Here is a 26,083-nt window from a genome sequence, read left to right on the forward strand (position 1 = left end):
GTCACGTGGTATGCGAATCACCAATAGAAGCTGAGAACAGTCGCTTGCGTGGTATAACAGATTGGCGTAGCTGGGAGTGTAATATTTCTTGGAAAAACGGAGCCATTTGTAATTTGTTATTTTAGAATTCATATTTATGAAGGAACGACGACGACAAATGTAAACGTCTTAAAGTCAAGTTATGTTGAGTGAAACCAAACTGAACATACGCTTCGTGGATATTAAAAATCGGAAAATGGAGAACTGGGGTAAGGGTAAGTTACCATCTTTCTGCTAAATCGTGACCCCATTAATGTCGCTAACCCTAGCCCTTATCCTAAAGGGAGTCAGATCAACCATGATCGCCGCGCTCTCCATGTATAATTTCTTATAAATGTGTAACTTTCAAATAAATAAACATATTTACTAATAATTGGTTATTTTATCAAATATGATTTATTTTTGTTTCTATTGAACAGTTTAAACAGTTTTATTCATGAATAATTTTATAATTCTATACATGACAATAAAATATACGCGTGTATCTAAGTGATTGGGATATTTGAATATCAAATCAGAATTGACAAATGTTTTGGAATAAAAAGATTGACTTCCTGAATGATTTAAACAGATTAAATTGTAATGTTTAACAACAACACAATTGTAAAAAATACCCCTAAGTATAAATACATTTTCTGACAAAAATATGAGTCATATTAATGACGTATAACGTCTTTAATAGGTATTTAGTTCGCGTATTCATTAGTAATTGAACATATAAGCACAATGTACAATTTTATGGATCCACAATCAATAACTAATTGTTATTGTGTTTCCGTGAACTTTAACCCTATAATATGTTAAATATATAGCGTTATATACAATATACACATTATATAAAATAAAACCAAGTACGAACAATCCAAACCATTAGACAAAATTCGAAGTCTTAAAAAAACGGTACAGGCAAAATAGTGTAATCAGCAAATGGACTGTTCACCGTGTACAAAATACACGACAAAAATACATGAGATAACCGAGGAGTGGTAATATTTAGGTCAACTTTCTGCTATAAACACGATACAAATACATGTACATGTATTACAATATGCCCTGTTGCTTATATAACCCACTTTATATCTATATCTACACAGTTTCTCTCGCTCTCTTTACATATATACAGTATACAGTCTATCTCCCTCTCTCCTTATAAATATGTACAGTAAATCAAATAAAGACACCAAAATATCTGTTTGTACTGAACATCTTCAGGCCATTGTGTAACTATAAATATAAATTAAATGTAACATAATAATATGTACATATTTACACATTTAGTAAATAAAAAATAGAAAATATAATTATTTCATCTGTCACCATAATATCCGTTTATTTATTTCTAGTTTATTTTTCTTTACAATCAAGTAAATCAATATTTTAAGACTTCAGTCTGTACATGAGAAATATATTGAATTTTCCACCTCCACACGTTTCGATGTGTGCGCTTCAAGGTGTTGTTCGATTTTTTGGAATCTAAATTTGCGATGTATGAAGGTTAATTTCAAGGTTTAGTTGACCTTCTATTTTACCAATGTATTTCCCTTTACAGCCATAACATACAATAAGATAAATGACATGTCATGCTTTATTTTACATGAAAATAAATGGATTCGTCTAATTTAATGGAGCTTCCTTCGAATATTGTTTTACAAGTTAAACCCCTTTCCATCCACACATTTAGAAACAATAGTCCTTTTTTTATTTTCTGAATCAGATTGTGAGGAAGTGAGAATTCGTCTCAAGTTCGGCGGTATTTTAAGTCCGTTGATCACATTTGTTTTGTTCATAATATATTTAAATTTTTCACTTTTAGATAACAGTGGTAAATGTGATCTAATTATGTCTATATCCTGTTCTTATAATAGAACTAATGGCGACACGTGGCGGTATTTCGGATGGATTGGAATCAATGAGCCAGAAATACAGTATTGATCTTATGCCTAGTTATATTTCAATATACAGGCTTTCAACACCAAACGTGACATATGCGCTTTTTATTGGTCCAGCTTATACTAGGTAAATCACACAAGAAATCTATATCATCGCATATGTATCGCATATTCCTGCCTTTGTTCCAATACTGCATATTGAATTTCTTTGGTAATCCATAAAAATTAGCATGTTTAGATTCAGATTTGTTATTATACATCTCTTAAATTTATTTATTATATTTTTAACTTTCTGTTCATTATTTAAATTGGACAACTTATAGAAATTACAATCACCTAATACTTCTACAGTATTCTGTCTATAGTACAGTTCTACAGTATTCTGTCTATAGTACTGTTCTACAGTATTCTGTCTAGAGTACTGTTCTACAGTATTCTGTCTATAGTACAGTTCTACAGTATCCTGTCTATAGTACAGTTCTACAGTATTCTGTCTATAGTACAGTTCTACAGTATTCTGTATATAGTACAGTTCTACAGTATCCTGTCTATAGTACAGTTCTACAGTATTCTGTCTATAGTACAGTTCTACAGTATACTGTCTATAGTACAGTTCTACAGTATTCTGTCTATAGTACAGTTCTACAGTATCCTGTCTATAGTACAGTTCTACAGTATTCTGTCTATAGTACTGTTCTACAGTATTCTGTCTATAGTACAGTTCTACAGTATCCTGTCTATAGTACAGTTCTACAGTATTCTGTCTATAGTACAGTTCTACAGTATACTGTCTATAGTACAGTTCTACAGTATCCTGTCTATAGTACAGTTCTACAGTATTCTGTCTATAGTACTGTTCTACAGTATTCTGTCTATAGTACAGTTCTACAGTATTCTGTCTAGAGTACAGTTCTACAGTATCCTGTCTATAGTACAGTTCTACAGTATTCTGTCTATAGTACTGTTCTACAGTATTCTGTCTATAGTACAGTTCTACAGTATTCTGTCTAGAGTACAGTTCTACAGTATCCTGTCTAGAGTACAGTTCTACAGTATCCTGTCTATAGTACAGTTCTACAGTATACTGTCTATAGTACAGTTCTACAGTATTCTGTTTATAGTACTGTTCTACAGTATTCTGTCTATAGTACAGTTCTACAGTATACTGTCTATAGTACAGTTCTACAGTATACTGTCTATAGTACAGTTCTACAGTATTCTGTCTATAGTACTGTTCTACAGTATACTGTCTATAGTACATATTGTTCATCAACATAATGTCACCCCCTTTATCGTCTCGGCTTCTTTAATAATGATATCCCCATTATTTGAAAGTTTCTGTAATCTATTTCTTTCTAGGGATGATTGAATACCCTGATCTAATTTTATATGAATATAATTATCTAGGTGTACATCTCTACCAGTTGATGCTGTGTTGATAATTTTTGGATCCTTGTCCTTGTTTACCTCCGCGTTTTTCTGTTTCCACTTGTCTCTCTCTGTGGTTTAGGTTGTCTGTTTCTTTTCACTACCTCTGAAAATGTCACATATGTCTCTCTCGGAGATCTTCGGCTTGTCTTGACATTTACAGTGGCTTGTGGGGAACGTTTCCTAGAATATAAAGGACTATTAAATCGTTGTCTTTTTATGCTAGCGAGAATAATCAGATAAAATGTTTTTCTTTGTGGGGATATTCTGTGGATCATGTCCTTCTGTTTAACCCTCGACCATTTATCGGATTGTTGGTAATTTCCAACAATTGTTTGTCAATTGTATTTCCCATTTCTTCAAACTTGTTATTTGTTAAGGTAAGTAATTCATAATATTATATATTAGCTTCAACTGTTATTTGTTAAGGTAAGTAATTCATTCCCCGCAACTGTATTAGCTTCAACTGTTATTGTGAGTATACTGACTTTAACTTGCAGTTCTAGGATAATGTCGGGAAGATCATCGACATTTTGCTTGATCTTTAATATATATAAAATAAATTAAAGAAAGACACAAAAATACTGAACATTTTTATTTATCGAAGATTACGTCACACCTATATTTTTTATTATGTGAATGTAAATGTTTTCGTCAACTGTCACAACCTAACAACTCTTCTTGTGTTTTTCAGTATTTCCCAACCAATCAGAGCGTGTGAGTGTTCAACAACCAACCAAGAAGTTATATCATTATGACGTCAATAATGATACAGACTTGATGTTTAATTTTGATGGAGAGTTTTACGTAGCTGTAAAGCAGAATGAAAACCTGACCAAAAGCGATTTGGTCGAATTTACTTTAAACATAAATGGCGATACAGTCACTTCGATTGTATCTAGAAATAACTGTGTTATAAATTGTACGTCAAATGGTTTCTGTGTTTATAATATTCCTGATATAACAACAGATGATGTTAAAGATGGACCAGCGGTAGTTGATCTAGAGTTTGATGGGCTCGTCCATTGTGCTGCTGGTATCCTGGTAAAAGATGACGTCATTGAAACCTCTCTGGATCTTTCAGGAATCAATATAAATGACGTTACCGTGATAACTGATACCGATGACTATACATGTAGCCAGCTGATTCCATGTCATAATGATAAGGGTTCTAAATATCAACTGCGTTCAGATACGTTTGGAAAGTCAGAGATGAGTTTGGTGAAATGGACTGAAATTCAAAAAGTTAGTTGGTTATTTTGTTGTTTTACATTTGTTGGTGTTGTCGTAATGCTTTAGACTTTTTTCTTTTGGTTGAGTCGGGGGTTATGGTGGGGTTGGGAGAGTGACTGTATTGATTCATGGAATCATTGATTCTGTAACTTAAACACCGTGAACTGTACCCCCCCCCCCAACGGTTTAAAGGGCCATTAGAACATCTACAGACGTGACATGTGTTGGATCGACACCAGTGATGTCACTTCTCCAGATATAATTTATGGTGTTCATCGTGTGTTGGGGGCGGGAATGGGCGGGGGGGGGGGGCGGGTCGACGCTCTTTTAAAAACGCATAAGACTTTGCCCATTTAAATACGATCAACACGAAACTTGTGGACAATTGCACATCGATGCAATGGCGTCGCAATTCTTTGATGGCTACAATGATGTCACAGTCGGTTCCTGGTCCATATAGTAGGCCAGTATATTCTCTAAATACATGAAGATAAAACTCCTGTATTATTAATGTACTATTAATATCATTTTGTTCTTTTTCCTACAGAAAAGAAAGTCACCAAATAATGGCGAGATTTTAAGGTAATAATTTTATTTTAGACGACAAAGTACATTAGCTGAATATTCTCATCTAAATCAATATACGCACACTTACAATCGACATCGATAATTAAACATTTTCCTATCACTTTCATGTCTACCATTTGGTTGAGAAATTGGTCTGGTTTTTTTTCTAGAAACAATCGTACCCGTCCATTGGAAAACACGAATTTCCTTCCAGATAATGACGTCATACAAACCAAGAAAGCCAGAACAACAAGTCCACTAACAGGTAAATAATGTATCTATATCTTTCATAATCATAATACACGGCTAACCATCTATTCTTTAGAACTTGGAAATGGACAAAAATGGGTCAGTTTATACATTTTTATTGTAAATTAGTTTTTTTTTTGGCGAAATACGCGCGCAGTTCAAATTGAATGGCAATTGTTAGTCCAGTCTACAAATCAGTGGGTTTGTCATTTCACATCCGTGCCGACTTGTGGGATATGTTTGCATTGTTCACCATGGCCACTTATTACAAATGACAGGAGAAAACCACTGCTTATAAAATTTCTATTGTGTATTTAAATATTTTAAAGCTGGATCCAATATTTTTCACGGTAAGATAATAACATTAGTATTGATTGAAATTAAATAATATTAAATTCCCCTTTTACTGTCGGCGATGATGGATAATATTAAGTTAGAGGTGAACAACCCTTTAAACTGTACATCTAAGGTCCGAAACAGTTTCTATAAACTTTGACCATGTATTTTGCTATTCCAGTTATTGCCGAGTCAATTTTCTTAATTTTGTTTTCTGCAGTAAAATATTCTCTATGACGTATGGGTTGTTCTGGGGTGTCCATACTATAAGTATCTGTGGGTAGGATGAGGGTGGTTGACGATGGGATTAACGTATGGGTTGAAGACTATAAGACAGCTGAGTTACCATTCTAACCGCTAGGCAATGCCATCTAACGTGTTTTGTATATGACGTATTGATTATTCTGTGCCTATTGTAGAGCAATGATTGTTCTGTGCTGTACCTGTTGTAGAGCAATGATTGTTCTGTGCTATGCCTATTGTAGAGTATCGGGTGGGGAAGGAGGATGTCGGTTACCGACTGGGCGAACGCCTGGGCTGCAATTAGTAACAAAGGTCAAGCAAGAAGAAGAATTGTCAATTCTGACATTTGGTTTCTTCTCTGACTCATAAAGACCTAATTGCGCAAGTAAATTTTTGAAATAAAAATATATCAATATTATTTACTACAGTAATCCTTATAAGATATATAGAAGTAGATTTAGTAGTATATTCATATAATTTATTCATTTCAGATTTCACACAATATTCTGTACCTAAAACTTATAGTGAGGAGGTTAGGGGTTTCTCTAACCAATCTGTCTTACCGTATGGTGTTGTTCACTGATGTAAACAAGACTGAATGAATGAGCCGAATGGATTGACTACGCACAAGTAGTTGGGATATGTTATTGATGTCGAAAATATTCGTTCATTCTGTAAATATCCCATTCGAGTAACTGTTACCATGCAGTGATGATGAATGTCTGAATATCTGTGTATCTGTGTGTGTCAAAGAGACAAGTACGTGGCTGTGTGTCATTGTGGAGATACAAAACTAACAATTCACAAAATTAAATATGGGTTTGAGCTAGTCATTGCGAGCTTTATTTTGCTGTTGGAATCGTTTTTTTACGATTTATGTATAGTACACGTTTCTATCTTTAGTACCAGAAAATAAATGACGGTACTTAAAGATGTCTGTCGTATTTTGAAATTCAATGAGTACCTCACACTTATGAAAAAGAAAAAATGGAAAGGGCGAGCTTTGAAGTGTAGATTTTTCATTAATAATAGAACGATTATTATTCTTACTGAGGTTACTCAGATGTAAGAAAACCAGAAGCGAAAGTGTGGGAAAAATCACAGCTTTTATTACTTTGTTCGGGAAAATCCCTGCTTTTCACATATTTTGAGAAAAAAAAAACACCTTTTGTCATTTTGTACAGAAAAAAAACCCGCTGTTCTAATTTTTGGGGTAAATGCCCGCTTTGGATACTTTTTTGGGACAAAGTTTACAGTGAAATCCCGGTATTAATACCGATGCTGGGACTGATATAAAGTGGTCTTAATAGTAGCTTGGTCTTATTAAAGAGGGGGTCTTAATCCTGAGTTGAAATCCCAAGGTAGATATTTGATTTTCTGTAATACAAAACCTAGGTGTTAATAATCGTATTTTATGACTGGTTTCTACTCCGCGAAATATATTTTAATATTTACCTGACAAATAAATAACTCGTGTATAACTCGTTGGTAGTTAGTGTGTTGCTGTTTTGTTGCTATTTTTATATTTCCCATTAAAGCAATCGTGGAGCCGTAACAGTTCATATTATTCTGTGTCCACTAATTACCATATTCAGATAAATTACATCTTATTTTTACGTTTTAATGGATTCCTATAAGAATTGTCCGCTAATGTAGTCAAAGGGGAGGTAATTCGTGATTATTTTCAGTTATATCTATAATTTTGTTTAGAGAGGTGATGTGGCCTGGCGTGGATTAAAAACTTCACCCGTGTCATTGTGTATTCTCAGTTATTTTATTATAAGACACATAATAATGAGTCACGGATCTTCAATCTGAATTGGGGTGGGGGATGGTTAGCGCGTGCGCGTTGTATCAGAAGGTCTGTCATTGATTCATCTGGCGTGGTTTCGATTCCGCTGTTATACATGTCAAGGCGTAGGGTCGCCTGTCATACCTCGTGAGTTTTCTCCGGGTCCTCCGGTTTCCTACCACTGCATAAGAGCCCTACGCACAAGACAATTATTAAAATAAAATTGAATCATATGTTAGTCCCGAACTAACCTAGTTTGCGTGGAGTGGACGTTAACCCCCCCCCCCCCTCTCAATCTGTATTGTTATTCTAAACTGACCAAAGATTCATAGTCATATCTTTTAATATATATTCAAGAATCACGGTGGTTTGGTAACATAGAAAATAAAATAAAATACCGTAATACCATACACAAGTTGAAACTAACGAATACAGTCAGTATAACCCTCTTTGAGTTACAACAAAATGTCTGAAACAACCATGACATTGTTTACCCGAAGAAGGGTACCCCCTCCCCTTCCCATACAGCCAGGCACGCGGTAAAATAGAAAATAAAAAAAATACCATAACAGATTGGAAATATATGAACCTCAAGAGTTATCCACAGACAACTTTCTTTTGTTTAGAATATTCCAACAAGTAAGTATCCACTGGTTTAATATCAAATGGTTTAATATCGGTAATCGCATCATTCCTCCGTAGATAACCAGGTTATCGCATGATGTCTTCGATCTAAGGATAACCCTTTCCTGTTCCGTACACCCCCCCCCCCCCCAACAGACGCCAATTACGTTAGCAGTCGGCGTTCGGTCGTCGTCGAACTTAATGTCCACTTCAGACTTGGCCTCAATATCATCCTCGGCACCAAGATCTGTCCATTTTAAAAAGTGTGCCACTGCGTAAGGGCTGATTAATTTTGGCATATGGTATACAGACAGCTCTAATCTCAACAATAAAATCTGATAAATATGTAATATCAGAACCAAGGAAATGAACACAGGTTGGCCTGGGTGAAATAATAATCAAACATGAGTTCCTCTTTCTGAGGGGGGAGCCACGGTGGCTAGCCTGGAGGTCGGGTGTTCGATCCCTGAATGGCCGAGAAAGTTCATCTGGATTTTCCGACGTGGTTTCCCCTTGTCAGTGGTGCAGAGCGGAGGGCCTGACAAGGACAGCTGTCTAGTCCTTCGGATGAGACGGAAAACCGAGGTCACGTGTATATATTGGAATGCACGTAAAAGATCCTTGGCAGTTGGAATTCGATATAAGAGAAGGCCATAGCGCCGCTGCCCAGGCAAAATTTTCCTCATATCACACTGTATGGCGTATGCCCGTCTTCATTTGCCCAGTATAGGAGCAGAACAGTAGGACGTCAAACCCCATTTCATTTCATTTCTGAGGGTGTAATAATAATCAAAAAGTCACTAACCGCAAGCATGATATCTTGGCATATAATGGTATTTTCAGAATAAGATAATAAGAGCACGTCTTACTCGGTGGACTTAAAAGTATTATATTCGGATCAGGGCCAATAACTCTTATCAATGATATTAAATGAAACGCAAAGCCACTGTCTGTTCTAGGCAACACTATGACTAGAAAAGTGTTTGCTATTTCTTCAATATTTAATTAAAATGGTTAAAACTTAACGACCTACCTGGAATTATCATCCCATTACTTTCTGCGTCGAGTCTTAAGGCCTATCATTTCGATAAAATCTATTATTCTCTTGTAAATTTAACATATTTCGACACATACCACATATTTCGAACATAAACAATACCACTGCGCCTGCGTAAATTGGGTCACTCGTATATCAGGGAGGGGTATAATGATATTCCACAAATCAAGTGGATTCGGTTAATATTGTCTTGTGAAGGAGGATTCGCACGTTTGTTTTAGTGGAAGTAATACTTATTTTCTATTATTTTCAGAGCTGTTTCTTGAAAAAAAAACCTTTTTTTTTCTTTTTTTTCCTTTTAATTGGTTACCGGTATTTTAATATTTCTTAGAGATATTCATACATTAAGGTTTTATTGACGAAGCACAGTTTCCGCAGATGTTTTTTTTTTTTGATAGGTACTTCCCTCCGTGGGTTCCGACAAAATTTCCAAAACGTGACTACGTGACGATTTCCACACAGAAATTGATATGCTCAATTTAGCTTCTTCCATCGTTTTTTTTCAGAATATACCTTCTGAAATAAAATGACCAATTAACTGCGACCAGATCAAAGAGGCTTGCCATTCCTGAATTATCACCACTCTTACACTTTTATAACCAAACAATCGGTTGCCATACACGATATGCCTAGAATTTGTAAGAGGTTGACGGGAAATTGGGAAAATGGATAGGGCTCAACCTCTCAATGTCCCAATGCCTCACATCGAATGTGATCCTGTAGCCTATATCGTGTTCACAAGCTTTTTGGAAAGGTTTGGTATCTCGAGAACGGTAGGTTACGAAAGCTCTTGGACAACACTCCAATGCTTCCTGGTATTTAAAAGTCAATAACATAAAATCCGAGGTTACTAACTGGTTAAACTAAACAGGCCTTAACATTGATCCAACAAAAACAAAGTAAGTATTTTATAAGAACCCTCTTGCAATGCTACTAAACTAAACACAGCACCGCCACACGTCGTTACGCGTCCATATAGCACCATGAAATACCCCACCAGTGGGTGGATTGAAATTTGTTTGCAGCTTTGATAACATGAGCTATTGTACATGGAGGCAGAATTATTAAGAATGGTGAGCTTACATCGTCCTCCACAGCAATATAAGACGAACGATATAGCCCACCAGCATGGACATTTAGTCTTGCGGTTACCAGTAAGATACTGTGAGTTAAACCAAATAGAGATAATTTACAGTAACGATTATCACTGACATTTGGGAGGCAGTCACGTTGGCGGCATTGAATGATAATAAATCTTTTTTTATCTGTGATGTTCCAAAAATGTTAAAACATTCATTTATGAAACATTTTACTACACCTTATAACATTTTAAAGTGTCTCCACATTAAGTCAAAAATACTTTCATTTTACCATAAGAAAGGGGCTATGTAGCTCGGAGGAACACAACCTGTAAAACCATAATTATTTGTAATCTGGTGACACTTGAATTTTGGATTCGCCTGAAAAAAAGCAGGATGTTTTGTCTATACATTGGGATGAAAGAAAGATTCGACGACCATTTGACTCAAACTAAGGTTTAGTTTTACATCAAAAATTGGCTTGTTCACAGTGATCTTTAACATTGGGAGAACACTGGAGAAACCCAACAAGGTTGGGCAGGCGTCCCAGTCCTGGCTTCAAAAACACGCCAAATGACTCAGTACCAGAGGTTGTAATCTTAAGCGGACTTGGAAGACCAATCGAACACTATATATAGTATTGACTACAAAAGCAAAACGACTGAGAGTACAATAGAACACTATATATGGTATTGAGTAAAATAGAACACCATATATGGTATTGGGTAAAAAAGTACACTGCATTTGGTATTAAGTATAATAGAACACTATATATGGTATGGAGTAAAATAGTGCAGTATATGGTATGGAGTAAAATATAACAATATGTACGAGCACGAGCTCCAACTAAGAGTAGGGGGCCTCCCCCAGAAAATTGTGAAAAACAGATTGCCGGAAATGCAGCCTGGCAGTATTTCAGGCACTGATCAATGAGGTAAAGTGTCAAACGAACGGACTTGCGAATCACGACGAAGCCCACTCACGAGCGTCAAAGTAGGGAGTCCTCCCCCAGAAAATTTTGAAAAATAGACTGCCGGAAATACTGTCTTACAGTATTCTGCCAGGCACCGATCGTCGAGATAAATAGATCTGCCCAGATACCGTTCGTCGCCTGATCACTAGTTTATCTGACTAGAGAACAAATTGTCAAACGAACACACGTGCGAACCTCAACGAATTCACCTTGTGAGCGCCAAAGTAGCGAGTCCATTGCGGAACTCGCCAAGAAAATTTTGAAAAATAGACTGTCGGAAATGCTCTACAACATGCAAGTTTATGACTGAGTGGGGATGTGGGATTTATTCACCGTAGAAGGTATTGATGACCGAAACGTATCACAAATACTTTTTTTTATTTTCTAAAATTATTTGGGGGGGGGGGAAACAGAGGGCAGACCTTGCCCCCCCCCCCCGGGCGCCGCCACTGGCCTTGATGGAGTTTGGAGATTAGCCTTTTTCTGCTTGGATAAGCAGAGATGAGGAATTTGATTGGTTTATGCTTTTGAACACGATAATATTAGTTCTAGTTAAAGGACAATATTAGTGTCAGTCATTATCACACGTTCCAAATATAATTTTCACACAGAGATCATTGCTACGATAGATGCGTAATCAAGGTTTCTACAAAAGGAAGTGACGAACACAAAAGGAAAAGACGAGTTATCCTTCTATATAAATGACAAAAGTGACGAGTGACAACAGATACACGGGCGAATATCTTCTCACTAACAATTCCTTCGAAGACCGAAAGTTGTTATGTGAGACTGTGAGAGGATATCTGACAATTCAAAAAAGAGAACATGAGAAAAATAGAAGTAGTCCAGTAGTCCGTACATTTACTTGTGTTTATTCATCCTTATATACTTAATAAAAAACATGGTAATGCACGGACTTTTTCTATATTTTTTCGTTTTCTCTTTTCTAGTGACAGTTAATTTATGTTACGAAAGATGCGTAATCAAAGTTTCTACAAAAGGAAGTGACGAACACAAAAGGAAAAGACGAGTTATCCTTCTATATAACTGACAAAAGTGACGAGTGACAACAGATACACGGGCGAATATCTTCTCACTAACAATTCCTTCGAAGACCGAAAGTTGTGAGACTGTGAGAGGATATCTGACAATTCACAAGAAAAATAGAAGTAGTCCAGTAGTCCGTACATTCACTTGTGTTTATTCATCCTTATATACTTAATAAAAAACATGGTAATACACGGACTTGTTCTATATTTTTTCGTTTTCTCTTTTCTAGTGACAGTTAATTTCTGTTTTGAATTGTCAGATATCCTCTCACAATCTCATATAACAACTGGTGTATGGTTTCATTACGTCCATAACGTGACTAAGGTCGATAATAAGCATTGCCTGCTTACGGTCAGCAGCCCGATAAGCAATTTGAATACAATAACTATATTTCTAATTGAGGTAGAATGTTCAAACGTGGTAGAGGCGTCCAATAGATGAATTTCTTGGTGGAATTCGAGGATGAGCATTTTCTGCTTAGGGTAAGCAGAGATAAGCAGTTTGATTGGTTGATACTTTGGGACACGATAATTTTAGTTCTAATTCAGTGAGAGTGAAGAAACGTGGCGTATAGTTTCATTACACCAATACCTTGACTAAGTTCGATAATGAACAGTTTCTGCTTAGGCTAAGTAGCGATGAGCAATTTGACTGATCAAGGTATTTTGGAGCTTTGGGTGTAGGTATTTTAGAGCTTTGGGTGTAGGTATTTTGGGCTTTAAGCCTGGTTTGGGTGTATGAATTTTGACGGTTTTCTTGAAGGTTATTTTGAACTTTAGGTGTAAGTATTTTGGAAACTTTGAGTGTTGATATTTGTAAAACTGAGGTTGTTTATATATTTGAAGCTGAGGATGTCGGTAGATTTCCAACTAAGGGTGTTGATAGCGTTCGAGCTTAGCTATAAAGGTTCTATTGACGTCACGAAGCTTTAGAAATTCGTTGTCAACTATATCTAGAAATAAAAATGAATCCATGAAAAGTCAATAGGCAAACCCGATCGATACCACTTATACTAATGTTTGTGACTGTCGTTTGTCTGTTCGTCTGTCTATTCCGGGATGTTAGTTACACTAGGGCTAAAGTATAGGCGTAGCTCGAACCGGGAAGTAATATAGACCTGATGGCGTTGGACTACCGCTTATGTCACTTCCGGGCCATGGCTATACCCGTGCAGAAATAAAATAGGGTTTAACGTCCCACTGTTCTACTCGAAATAGGCTAATGAAGACTGGAATATGCCCGTGCAAGACTGTGTCAACCGCTAGTGTCCTTATATAGTTTTAGTGGTCGGAACATTTAGGTCCTTCAAACATCCCAAACCAGTCTAACCTTTGGACAACGACCTATGATAATTTCACTGACATAACTATATATTACATGGCAGAGCATTTTTAAAAACAAAAATATGTTTTGTTTATATTCGAGAAGGAGTGTAAGAATATATAACTCACCATAAAACCTAAACATTAAAACAGATTCAAGTTCAAAGATTATCACAAACGGGCATCAAGGGTACATTTTACCAGACGACCGTTGTCAATTAAAACATATAACCTAGAATGAGAACAGTATCACCAATCAATGTAGAACTAGAGTATTGGTCTAGACTTGGTGCATATAACCTAGAATTAGAACATTATAACCAATCATTGTAGAACTAGAGTGTAGAAGTAATCTAGACTTGGTGTATATAACCTAGAATTAGAACATTATAACTTTCTAGACAATAAAGAGAGACTTGTTGTATCTAACTTAGAATTAGAACTTATTAATCCTTCTATACGTAATCTAGAGAGAGAAATTATATTGTCCACTAGACACAAACTAGGAAATTTCTGGACAAACATTTCTTTCAATAATTCGCATGCGCTTAGGGGTATTTAGCAGTGGGACAAAGCCGGAAGACAGACCCGGCGTTAACTCGCGACCCTATCTTGTGGCCAGATGAAACCATGTCACTTGACTCAATGACAAACCTTATAAGAATACATGATATAATCCAGTATTTACCATTTAGTGTCGTCCTCGTCTGTGTGAAGTTCCATATGATAAATATGTCCCCTAAATATCTTGACTATTTCAATTTCTGGCGTTCTGGTATCTACTTTTACTATCTTTAGATGTTCCTCGTTAGTATAATACAAGTAGTAATGGACAATTACAAATCGAAAATAGTTAGTGAAATGATCTGAAATAAATTAAATGTCAGGATTTCGGGTTTAACGTCGGACTAATGAAATGACGCGTTCGTGTACTGTTTGGCTTCGACTAGGCTAATGAAGAGAGGTATAGGCCATACAGTGTGCTATGAGGGAACGTTTGTTGACCGGACAGCTGCACTACAGCCTGTTATATCGAATTTTAACTACCAAGGGATCTTTTACATATACGTCAATGTTGAGATTTTAGTTTTTCGTCATTCGCCAATATCAAAAATCAAGGAGAAAGTTCAGTTTTAAATGTGTATTCACTCCCCGGCGATCCTCATTTATGATATCTTTATTTCGTTTTAGAAAACTGATTCAATCAAATGTGTGTTGGAGACATTATGTGAATCCACTGCAAAAACATCCTCATACATGATTTTTAAATTTTTTATGTTAGATTTATTATTTGAATTGTTCGTACTTGGTTTTATTTTATTTAATAAATTTGCGTTTTTTGGTTGTTCTCTATCTATCCCTAAAATCTGTAATTTTGATTTTGAAATCTAAATATCGAAAAATAAGTAGCTTGTTTTTCTCTATTCGCCAAAATCGAAAAACTGTCTACTCGTTTTTCGTTCTTCGCCAATATCGAAATTCGAGCTAACCCTAGTTATTTACCAATATCGAGAAACGAAAATGATACTAACTCAACACAGCCGATATTATCATCAGAAAAGTAAAAATAGAACTTCTTTTCAACAAATATCATGAATTTCAAACGATTGTAGGCTTATAATGCGACATGATTCAACTGGAAATTTAAATATTTGATAGATATTCAACGTCAGTGTTTCTGTGGCATAAACTACAATTTTAGTTTGCGGGGTATCTTAATTTGTATTTTTAGATCTGTTTGCTTCTGATTGAAATGGGTATAATTTACGAATGGGGATAATCTCGGGATATATTAAGACAATTAATGGACCATTGTTACTTATTGACCATTAATTCAAGGAACGTATCTTGCTGGTTACACTATTTTGCCTGATTACACTATTTTGCCCATGCCGTTTTTTAGGACTTCGAATTTTGTCTAATGGTTTGGATTGTTTTATTTTATTTACTTTTAAGAAAATGTTTTTCTATTTTCCTCGACATGTTATCGACAATTACACTAATATTATGAGTTGACGTTAAGAATAAAAAATCGTCTTGTTAGTTAATAATGATGAATTCGACAATTTGGTCTATAATGGACTCCTTGTAATGGTCATCATTGATAAAGCCGTTATGTTTTTTTTGGTTTTTTTTTATTGGCGAATGACGAAAAACTAGTAGCATTTTGGATGAAGCCGTATCCATATAATACACACACACACATATATATATATATATATATATATATATATATATATATATATATATATATATATATATATATATATATATACATTTAGATGCATACTTTGTGATTTATGAAGAATGTATATTTACCATGGCCGAATTTGTCTGTGAATAATGTTGTGCCGTCTGTTAAACTTGTACCATCAGTTTTGAAACTTTTCACAGAATTAGAAACGGCCAGGTATAATGTGTTTCGACTTGAATCGAAGAATGCATCTTTAGCGAAAGTTGGTAGACTTAGCAGTTTTGTTTTGGTTTCAGATTTCAAGTTAAATTTATATAAACTGTCCTGATCTACAAAATATATCTCGATATCTCCTGTAATATAATTAACGCAACAATTTCTATTTTATTATAGATGAATGAATAACAGGGGGTATAACGTCCTGTACCACTAACAAGAGTAAACCAGTTTAACATCCTATTGTTCTGCGCCGACTGGGCTAACGAAGACGGGCACACGGCATGCATTAAGCTATGACGGCGATTTTAACTGAACAGTGGCTCGACGACCTACTCTTATGACGTTTTCAACTGTCACGAGATCTTGTACCTTGACTTTTTGTTCCATTTCAACGTCTGGGCACTTTCCTCACTTGACCATTGATCCTAACAAGGTAAGTGCGACAGTATACGGCGTCGGTCAGATATGGAAAACCCCCAACCTTCAAACAGCTTACCACATCAGCTATACCACCGCGACACCCTCCAGACCGCGACACCCTCCAGGTTAATGGGTCAGTTTCCAACTATGGGCTGTTTTACGTACACACCTACTTGTGAAAGGGACTGCAGTTGTTCGTTCCACCCAAACGGTCTCCACCATGGACCACTGTCAAGGAGGAAAACCATCTCCATTAGCCAAGTCGGAGCAGAACAGTAGGGCGTTAAACCCCATTCATTTCATTTCAAGGGGCAAAGCACACCTAAAAATCCCACAGAAATTTCTCACCCAACATAAATAAGATGTGATATTACCTTAGATTTATGAAAGGAACTAACACCATACCATTATACCTGAAATGTTTCGATGAACCTCGATTAAAACCGATTTAAATACAAAAAAAACAAGTACGAACAATCCAAACCATAAGACAGAATTCGAAGTCCTAAAAAACGTTATAGGCAAAAGTTAAATAATCAGACTTGGTACATTTTAACGTGGATTAAACCGCAAGAATTTATACATTGTCCGTAAAGGCACATGACTACCACCATCGTTAATGGTTTATTACATGTGACGATGAGTTGGCAGTGGAAAATGACTACCATCGGCGTTTATGACGTAGAGTAAGACGTGATATATTAAATATTGTACGACAAATGGAAATGACGATCCTTAGAAGTAAAGATAAATAAATAAAAATAATAAAATATAGTTTTAAAAAGGTAACCCCCTTTAAAACAGCTAGCTTATATATCATATATAGTTTTAATTATTTTACAAATATATACTTTTAATTATTTTACAATCGATATAAAAAAGCTGAAACAAGATTCTGAAATTCAAAACACGAGATAAAAAACATTTCTCTTCGTAAAATATTATACATCTGTAGAAAAGAAATGAAATGAGGTTTAACTGTTCTGCTCTCGTTGGGCTAATAAGACGGCCATACGTCAGCCAGTCTGCTGTGAGGGAAATTTGCAAGGACAGTGGCGCTACCGCTTACTCTTATATCGAATTACAACTGCCATCGGGTATTTATTTTACGTACACACCAATGTGTACACGGGGGGGGGGGGGGCGTCTTCTAGAAAAGCCTAAGACTCTGCCAGATCAATTACGATTGACACAAAACTTGTGGACAATTACACATCAGTGCAATGAGGTCACAATTTTTAGATGGCTACGATGACATCGCGCGTGGTTCCTGGTCCATATAGCAGGCCAGTATACTCTCTATATACATGAAGATAAAACTTAATTTTATATTAATTCGTGTGCTTAAAATATTACCGTGTAATAATGTTGCTGAACGATTAATTTACTATTAATATCATTTTGTTCCTTTTCCTACAGAAAGGAAAGTCTTCAAGTAATGGCGAGATCATCAGGTAATAATTTTATTTTAGACAACAGAGTACATTAATCGTATATTCTCATCCCATTGACTGTACGTAGATACTAAAGGGGTGTGTACACACAGTTCTTACTACAAATGGTATTTAATTAAGAGCATATTCAGAGTAGATCAAGTCAAGATTAAATGACGCCCATAATTATGACTTATAATGACATGGGATTATCCGGATTCAAATGATGGATATTATCGGGACTTTTGGGATCCTTTTTTAAAAATCTCCGAGTAATTCACGCTATAAAAGGAAAAACAATAGCATCGTTTCGTATTTAATTATTCGTCTTCAAATACGAAACGGCGACTTTGATTTCAATCCAAATGACGGACACTATAAACACTCCATTCGATCGCTTCGTTAGAATTATAAGATTACGCTTTTGGTTTCATACATCTTTTTCTTGCTTCAGCTGTTGTTAATAAACGACGAAGACACATTCATGGGTTGATATGTCTGCAATAAGCCCTAGAAGAAAACGATTGTCTGATATCCCCCTGCCTTAGTGTAATGACAGTGTCTGATTTAGAGGAAGAGGGCATTGTGATATTCCATTCATATTCTCCTCCTAATCCCAAAACCTCGCCTTAAGAGGAAGATGAGAGTGCCCGTACCGAAATGAAGTGTTCACTTCCTATGAAGTGTTCATTTCTGACACACTTCTAGGAACACTTCCGACGAAGTGTTCATTTCTGACACACTTCTAGAAACGCTTCCCTTGAAGTGTTTAAAAAACTCAACCGAAATGTTCATTTCTAACACACTTCTAGGAACACTTCAAGCGACGTGTTCACTTTAAAAACATTTCCAAAGACACTTCCTTTCAAGTGTTATAAAAACTCCACCGAAATGCTAATTTCATCGACACTTCCAAAAGATGGTCTGTTTTCACAGCATGTTATCGTCACTTCTAAAAGACAGTCGATATACAATTGCATGCCGTTCACACTTCTCGGAGATAGTGCATATATATGATCACTTCTGAAAGACTGTTTAAAAAACCGATCATTTTATCGTCACTTCTGAAAGATAGTCTATATAGAACTGGATGACATTAACACTTCTGAAAGATAGTCTTTATACAACTGCACTTTTGAAAAACTATTCCAAGTCTTGAAAAAAATAATGAAACAAATAATGAAATAAAATGTGGCGCACAGTCCCCCCACCCCGCCCGCTCAATTAAAAAAATGTTTCGGAGTCACCGTCTTATTATATATACCGCCTGAACCGTTTTAAATCCATAGCCATTACTCAATTTAAAGAAATTTCGGTGTCCCAAAAAATTGATGGAACGAATAATGGGCATATCGATACCGAAATACCTTCGCACCACCGCAGAGTGGCTACAACTATACAGACCAAAATGACATCGCTCGGTATTTTAGTCCACTTTATTTTGCCGACTAGAAAAAAAAATAATAAAATATTATATTCTTTTATTTATTTTACTTTATTCGTGAGTCGAAAAATCATTTAGCCCTGTCTTTGCTTAAACGGTACGCTGAATCAACTGATGTGATTGTACAAAAATGGCGTCTGTCTAAAAATAGGTCATTAGCGGGGTTCGCTGTCCAGGAAGTCCAAATACTAAATACACAGTTTATTATTTCGGTATCCCCCTTTCTGTTGCGGGAAATTTAATCCTGTAGTCAGTAATTACACATAATAATTAATCCAATTGGTGGTTATTTGCTGTTTCGTTCCGTCTTTAAACCCCCATGGGGTGTAGGGGGTGATAAGAATATACAATCCGTATGTCCTGCGTGTCGTAAGAGGCGACTGAAAGGATCCCTGTAATGGGGCAACGTGTTTGCCGTGCGTTGCGACCCGTGTCGGTTGAGAGTGGAATCCTGGTAATTGAGTGGGGATTTGGTTTGCGAGCCCTTTCGCTGCAACACATTACTTTGGCCCATGGTTCACCTAGACGGGAGGTCAGTGTGGCCCACTCTGATCAATCGGCTTTGGTCGTTTTAGCTCTGTAGAATGTACATTTCTAAATTGCTTAGTTGTTTTCTATACTCAGCAGAATTACCTTTGTGTCCTGAGTACATTCTACAGAGCGGCGGCTTGGGTCAATCGGGTTAGATAAGTATTTTTACTTTCTGGCTTGAGTATACCCCTCGTCGAGCCCTGAGGCCATGCGCCGGATATCCGCGCTAGTCCTCCCCTTAGTAGACAGGAAAGTAACCTGGGGGACGACGAGGGGTGAATAAAAAAAAATATATTTCATGGATTCCCCAATCCCCCCCACACCAATTAAAGAACGAAAAACAAAACAGAAACGCCCTAATACAGAGGACGTTTCTGAAATTTTTAATTCAAAAAGCAAAATTTCAAAGGCATGGCCGAGGTTTCACCATTTTTAATAACCAAGGGCATTGCTGGCTTAGCTGGCGAGCCCAAGGCTATTAAAAAACTTAAAAATGGAACACTCTTGATAGAATGTGCCAAGGAGCAGCATGCTACCATGCTGCTTAAATCAACATCTTTGGCAGACATCCCTATCAAGGTGTCTCCACACAGGTCACTGAATTCAAGTAGAGGAGTAATTCGATGTCGGGACCTTGAAGGCAGCAGTGAGGATGAAATGGTGGAATACCTTTCATCTCAAGGCGTCTCACATATAAAAAGAATTAGTGTACGCCGAGGAGATAAGGTAATTCCTACTAGCACCTATATCCTCACTTTCGATCGTCCCAAGATACCAAAGACTCTCAAGGCAGGTTATCTAAACATACCTGTGGACTCGTATATTTCCAACCCTCTTCGTTGTTATAAATGCCAAAAATGTGGACACAGTAAAACCGTCTGCAGAGGTAAAGACACCTGCGCTCGCTGTGGCCATGATGGCCATGAGAGCGCTACCTGCCAGACGGATTTCTGTTAGTTAATTGCAAGGGTAAGCACTTTGCTTACTCTCGCGAATGTCCTATATGGCAAAAAGAGAACGAGTCCAACAGGTTATGTCTGAACCTAAAATGTCATATTTTGATGCCAAAAAGCAAGTAGAACTTTCTACACTTTTTCCCATTGCACCACAAGGGAAAACTTATTCAAGTGTAGCCAAAGTTTCTACTAGAACCATTTCTGTTCAGACAGATTTAACCTGGCATAAAAAAGAGAAAATGCCTAAAATAATCTCATCAGATCATGTAAAAGGGGTATCGGGCTCATCGCAAACCAGTGAGAGCGCAATTCAAATTATTAATTCTTTGCCTGGCGAGGGTTCATCTTCCTTGCCTCAAACTGAAGATGTTGGGATCATTCCTAACTCTTCCCCCTAGAACGGCAAGGAGTTATCTCCCTCGCCACCCCCTGAAACTGTCACGCTTGATTCCAGTTCTACTGGGTCAGGCTTGCAGCTAAAGGGTATTCTACCAACACAAGAAGGTCTTTCCAAAAAAGAAAAGAAATTGGCAAAGATGCGCGAGAGAGAGAAAGGGGGTTCACAAAATCCCATCTCTCTCTATAATAGATATGGGGATGATCTGATAGACGGTATTATCGTCGCGTATGTTCATAAGGAACCCGTCGGTAAGCCGCCAAAAATTAACTATCCCTGACAATGGTCAATTCCATTATTCAATGGAATTGTCGTGGTTTGAAACCAAATTTTAATGAAGTTCAACTTTTAATTCAAAATTTCAATCCTTTAGCTATTTGTTTACAGGAAACTTGATTGCGGAATTCTGACACTTTGTCTTTTAGACATTTTGTTAGTTACCATCAATACTCAGCTAATGATGGTAGAGCTCATGGGGGTGTATCCATTATTCTTAATGGAGATATCCCTCAGAGTCAAGTCGCCCTTAACTCGCCTTTACAGGCAGTTGCAGTTAGGGTGACTTTGCATATTCCTATAACAGTCTGCTCTGTATATCTTCCACCAAGTTTACATCTTAATCCCAGAGATCTTGATGACCTTGTTGCACAACTTCCTCTCCCGTTTGTTATTACGGGAGATTTCAATGGTCATCATTCGCTCTGGGGTAGTCCAGATGATAACAACAGAGGTAAACAAATAGCGGACTTCATTAACATTAATAATTTGTGTTTATTAAATGATGACTCGCCTACTTATCTACATCCTGCCACAGCTTCTTTTTCTTACCTAGATCTCACCATTTGCTCCCCGGTCCTGTTTCAGGATTTTACATGGAGAGTAAATGGAGATCTGTGTGGTAGTGACCACTTTCCTATCTTGATTGATAATAATGGTCCCTCTCCGGTCGAAAGACCTCAGAGGTGGAAGTTGCATAAGGCTGATTGGGCTCTTTTCGAATCTTGGTGTCTCTTCTCTTTTGATACAAAGGAGTTAGAAGATGCAGATGGCCTTATTCACTTCAATTCTTCAAGATGTAGCTTAGCAGGCGATTCCAAAAACCACGACTACACCAAAACGTTTCAATAAACTATGGTATAACGAAGATTGCAAATCCGCTCTTAAAGAGCGTGATCGTATCCTGAGACGACTAAAGAACCACCCTTCCATGGAGAATATTGCGGCATACCAAATGGTCCGGGCGAAGGCTCGTAGAACCATACGTCAAGCAAAGAAATCTTCATGGCAAGGTTACGTCTCAAGGATCAATTCCCGTACCACATCGAAGTCGGTATGGGATAGGATTCGTAGGATTAAAGGTAAAAGTAGTGCATTATCAGTTAACCATCTAAATGTTGATAATACCACCTTGACAACATTTCCTGATATTGCTAATTCTCTGGCCATTACAAATTCATTTAATTCATCATCCAATTTCTCCTCTGATGCCTTTCGAGGAGGCATTAAACGGCAACAGGAGAAAAGGCGACTTAATTTCAAGTCCCGCAATGATGAATGCTATAATGTTCATTTTTCCATTGCAGAGCTCCGTGATTCGCTAAAGCGAATATATTAATATTTATCACAACCCCAACATCACAGACTATCACTCACTCACAGCCCCAACATCACAAATTTTCACTCACAACCCTAACACTACACACTCACAACTCAAACATCACAGACTGTAACTCACATAAATTGAATATTTTGTTAACATAGTATAGTTTTTTGATTGTCGTCTCTGTGTCCTGACTTTGCGTTAACATTAGTAGTACACTATGCTAACCTATGGTTAACACTACGTCATCTAATCTGTGGGCCTTTCCAAACTACTCTTTGGTACCATCCGTTGAACAGTTAAAGCATTTCTTGTATCCAATACAAAATGCGACGACGGCAAAGATAAATAATATTGCACCAGTAATGATATCATTTGAATCTAATAGACTGATTTCTTCCCCATCATTAGAAACCCCTCGCGTTGTCGCATTGTGTGATTGTTCACTATCGTCTCCGCTATATATATTATTATAGATATACCGTTAGTTCAGCAACTGTCCTTATTTTAATGAATCATTTAATCCTGTTTTGTTCAGCCTGAATATATAAGACAACATTATATTTTGTTAGTCCTTGAAGTCACACATACTTTTTGTCGTTCGACAAAACCTTACCCCCCTTCATTGTACCTTACTCATACGGTCATTGTATAATTGTACCTTACCCATACGGTCATTGTATAATTGCACCCTGCCAATATTCATTGTATCTCACCCATAATCATTTTCTGGGTTGCTTGTGACATTTTCGGTTAATTAGGTGTCCTGGAAATGAACTGGTTCAGTGGCTTCAAATATCTGGTAATTCACATTGGTTCATAGTTTGTTGTTCTCATCATTACCCACTTCTCACATATTAGTACATGAGGATAAAATCGCTAACATATACAGCTTGTTGTTCGAGTAGAAAGACAGAATGTTAGATTCTATTTCCCAAGACTTTGAAGTTTTTTATACACCAATTATGTTCATAAAAACCCACCTCCGGCGTATTTGCTATAAACGTATCTTTATTATATTACTAATTCCAAATCTGGTGAATAACAACAAACTAGCTCGTTTTTCATTATTCGCGAATACCGAACAACAAACTAGCTCGCTATTCATTTTTCGCGAATAATCGAACAACAAAGTAGCTAGTTTTTCGTTAATCGTGAATACCGAACAACAAACTGGCGCGTTTTCCGTTATTCGCGAATACCGATCAACCAACAACGAACCACATGCTAACTTCACGTCGCTACTTTCCATACATACCAAAATTACCATACTTTTATTGGAAATAACCACCCGGTAAATACCTTTTCGGGAAAGAATCTTGAAGTAAAATGATGAATCTAAAATTGATATAAAGGTAGGTGGAGGTAGGGAGTGGCTTATCTACGGTAAAGAAGGTAGGACAAGCGGCCTGGGTTGAAATACAAGATGAGGTCACTTCAAGGTTTTTGCAATAATCTTGGGGTCCTAGTGCAGCTTGCCAATCCTATAAACTAATTGATCTTAGCATTTACACCAGCCGAAATGAAATGCATTTATTTTAATCCCCCGGGATTAGTGGTTTTCTTTGTGAAAACTTTAGTTTCATTGATGGAATCATAAACAAAAACAAGAAAAAAAACCCTGGTAAGTTCAATGTGGGTTCTTTTTTTTTCTAAATACAGATCTGATACGGAACAGTTGTTTGATTTTTATTAAAGTTAATATTTGGATAACATCGAATGAAATATCGATATTTAACACAACCCCAGCATCACAACGTTCGGGAAATATTTCCCTTTGTGTTAAGTTGCTTCACCTATTGTTAGGCGTGTTTTTGAATAAAGTATTTATAACTAAAGGCTCTACGTCAAACGCCCGGATCCATTCACTTGATCTGATCTATAGGTTTGTTGTTTTTGGTGTGTGTATATTCTTTCCTGTCTATAGGTTTGTCATGTGTAATTGTTAGTGTACGATGCGGTTTCCTAATATATAAATTGCAGAAACAAAGAGTGTTTGACGATACGCTAACATAAAATTACACCACAGGTAAACTACGCTGACCGGTCTTTAACACTAAGCTGTCTAATCTGTGGGCCTTTTGAATTTTGTTAATATAATATTACACGAGTGGTACACTATGCTAACCTGTGGTTACCACTACGTCATCTAATCATTGGGCCTTTACAATTTACTCTTTGGTACCATCCGTTGAACATTGCGCGCTCTTCGATTTCTCAAGCATTTTTTGTAACCAATCCAAAATGCGATGACAGCAACTATAAATATTACTGCACCAGTACTGATCATAATGATATTATTAGAATCTAATCGACTGAAATCTTTAGGCTGTAAATGATCAAGGTTTAAACTGTTGTTATTCCCATGGGATGACACAGTATATCGTGTTGTCTCATTATCGGCTTCTACGTCAGACCATGTAGAATGCATTGTACCACTGTTAGCTTCTATGTTGTTATGCCATGTAGTTTGACGTACCATGCTATCGTTTCCGCTCTCTGAAATACCATAGATATATAGTTAATTGAACGACTGTATGAACCATATAAACCTGTTTATTCTAGCCTGATTATATAAAACAGACCATTTGAAGTCATAGATATGAGCATCGTACCTTACCCGTGAACATTATAACTCATACGTCACCATTCTCTGGAATACAGATACTATAATTGGTTCAGTGAGTTTTGTATTAGCAATGTGATATTGTTATAGTGAACTTTGTATAAATAATGTGATACTGTTATATAAACACATAATTACAGATAAACACTAGTGAATTTTGTATTAGTAATGTGCAACTTTTATATAAACATAATATTTTCTACAGATTAATTATAGTATAGTCAGGTCAAAATACAGTTTAACACCCCACCCCCCGCCCCAAAAAAAAAAAATAATTGCTACAAAGGGGTTCTCAACTGATTCTGGCAGGGTTTAGTGTACTTTATAACATACTAAAAGTTTAACAAAGTAGGACCCCGGAAAAGTTTTTTTTCCAAGATGG

General features: G+C 36.6%; 1 long non-coding RNA gene across 1 annotated transcript; it reads left to right on the forward strand.

Moving 5' to 3' along the window:
- The first annotated feature begins 26 nt into the window (after positions 1 to 26).
- LOC126823977 (uncharacterized) lies at positions 27 to 7,465 on the forward strand. Its single transcript, XR_007681401.2, has 5 exons — positions 27 to 254; positions 4,051 to 4,601; positions 5,137 to 5,171; positions 5,327 to 5,421; positions 6,476 to 7,465. It is a non-coding gene; the product is annotated as an uncharacterized LOC126823977 (long non-coding RNA).
- The last annotated feature ends 18,618 nt before the right edge of the window (positions 7,466 to 26,083 follow it).

Source organism: Patella vulgata, chromosome 6 (genome assembly GCF_932274485.2).
Source record: "Patella vulgata chromosome 6, xgPatVulg1.2, whole genome shotgun sequence".
Taxonomy (NCBI): Eukaryota; Metazoa; Mollusca; class Gastropoda; family Patellidae; genus Patella; species Patella vulgata.